Here is a 2819-nt window from a genome sequence, read left to right as displayed (position 1 = left end):
AGTTCATTTGAGTCCTCACCTCTTTCTTTTGGTTAGTTACACTAAGTTCAACCTTGTTCATTTTCTCTGAAAAACAGCTCCTATATCCAATTATTGTTTCATATTGTTTTCCTTCTTTACATGTCACTGATTTTTGCTCTGATTTTCATTATTTCATGCTTGGACTTGGTTTGGATTTATTTCACTCTTGTTTTACCCACTTTATGAATTGCATCATTAAGCTATTTACTTGAGATTGTTCCAAATTTTTTTTCAGTAATGGTACTGAGAGCAACAGATTTTCCTCATAAAACTATTTTCTAGGTGTCCCAGAAAGTTGATGCAATGTATTATATAGACAGAAATTATTATGTAAGATAATAATTATATAATAATTATAAATATATACTATATAGATAAATTAATAATAAAATAATTCATTTTCTCAGAGTGAATAAATTTTCTCTAGTTTGTATTTTATATGACAAGCAAGTTTATGGGTGGTATGTATAAAATACAACCATACATGCTTGATTTTAAGTTTTAAAATATACATTGATTAGAAAATATGGCAACTTACCACATTTATCTGAAAGTAGAACATTAAAAATTCCTGACTGTGAACTTAAAATTCATATATATTTATAATATTTTGACAGCTAAGCCTTGCTTGTAGTTAAGACGGACTACTTTAGGTAATACTTTAACCCTTCTTATTACCTAACATTTCAAATTATACAATAAGTAACTATTCTAAGAAAACATGGATAAAATCATCAAAGTGCCATTATGAGACATAAATAAATAAATGGAAACTTGCCTTGTTTGCATCTGAGGCTGTATGGCTTCAGTGTACACATTTTTCTAAAAATGTCACTGTCCATAAGTGTTAGAAATGCTAGAAAAGTGATTATATTCATTTTCCTCTCTGAATCGACTAACTCATATATTCCTAAATATATGAATTCAGTGCCAATACCAATTCAGTTTAATTGCCAAGAAGTTAAATATTGTTGTGGGAGGGTGAAGAGATCTGGAAGCTCCCATGAAAACTCAGGAGCTGAGGTTAACGGCATGCATCCACATTAAGGGCAATGATATTTGCTATTCATTTTAAAATGCACCATTGCTTTTACTATGTAGCTATTTTTGATTCCTCAATGAACGGAGCCACATCATAAATATGTATATGTGCTTGTTCTCAAGGAGAATCAGAAGAAAGAAAACGATCCACGTGCACAGGCCCTCTCAGTGGAGTTTTGGACAGTAACACACATGTGACATTTCAGGGAAGTAAGATTTTTGTGTATTGACACATAAATCAACATTCTTTTGACAGGAGAGAGCTAAGAAAAGGCAGGAAGGGATTTTTTTTTTTTTTAAATTTTCCGTTGATATTGCTGCTCTCTAGGGAAATTACGCATAAAACTGGGTCACTCATTTGTTTTGAATTATATTGTGCAGCACAATTGTTTGTGCCCTGTTCAGCAGCAACGTTTGCTAGCAACAGAAACCTTCTAGCAAACGTACCCTAGAAATTACATAATGAGAAGAACCATTTTTGGTACATGAGATAACAGTGTCTAAATGACAAAGTCTAAGACTATCTTGGGTGTTACAGACTTCTAAGGACCTGGTAGCTACAAACTTCCCACACTTACATTTGGTTATAAAATGCAGATGTATGAAACTGTCATAGGAAACTCATTATGTACACTAAATGAGAAAAATAAAAATGTGTGACAGAGACAATGAAAAATGAAACACAAACAAACAAAACCAACAAAATAACAAAAAACAACAACAACAACAACAAAAAAGATCTTCTAAACGCCCTTGCTGACTTCTAGAGCAGCTTGAGGAATGGTCCTGGCTGAGGGCAGCACGTAATGAGGAAAAAAATCCAGAAAGACAGAAACATGGACCAAGAAAGAATCTGAGGTCCAAAGGACTGAGATCTCTTTAGGAGAAACCACAGGATCCTAGAGCCTCGAAATGTTTATTATGTGTTTATGAACCAAAAAATTGGGGTATTGCATACATCAGATTAATAAACTGGCAGACTATTACACGTAAATAAACACGGCAACAGGTTTTAGGTATGCAGCTGGATTAAGCAGACAGGTAGGTGATGCCACTTTAGGGGAGCAAGGTTTAGATTATAAAAATTCAATCTGAGGAAAACTATAATGGAAATTTTCCGCAGAGAAAGCTGTGGTGCACATTTTCTGCATACATTATCAAAAACTCAGACTTATATATCCTCCAACCACCACTGAAAACTTCACCACCCCTCTAAGCCTCACCCAATGTGTTGGTATTGAACAATTATCCATTATCCAATATTTCTGAGGCTAGGTTTCTTGACATAGTTCTTCCAATATGAACAAACTTTTAATCAATCAATCATGTGTTCTACAGCCATAGATTCAAAATGACAATATTGAGAATTAAGAATTATGCACTTTTAGAGTTGCTTCCATGTCACTGCTTGCTTGAAAGTAATATTTTAAATGCCATAAGGCCTGAGAATTACACATGATAATGTGTAACGTGTGATTAAAATTATTTATAGCATGATATCTACATATACTACCTAGACAGAAAACTGTATGTTCAACGATGGCCACTACAAGTACAGAATGTGAAAAGAGAAATATGTGAATTGGTACTTTCAAGTCAGTGACATAAAAGCTGTCCTTTGCAGTGAAAAAATGCTCCCTACAGTAAAAACATGGCTTAATTGTGTCTTAGAATATAATTCAAATAATAGACTCAATTCATACATTTCTGTTAATTTTTTGGTCTTCATATACTGAAAACTGATAGTAGATTAATTC

This window comes from Grammomys surdaster, unplaced genomic scaffold, assembly GCF_004785775.1.
Source record: "Grammomys surdaster isolate TR1022 unplaced genomic scaffold, NIH_TR_1.0 98, whole genome shotgun sequence".
Lineage (NCBI taxonomy): Eukaryota > Metazoa > Chordata > Mammalia > Rodentia > Muridae > Grammomys > Grammomys surdaster.
The sequence above is the reverse complement of the archived record's forward strand: the minus strand, read 5'-3'. Positions refer to the sequence as shown.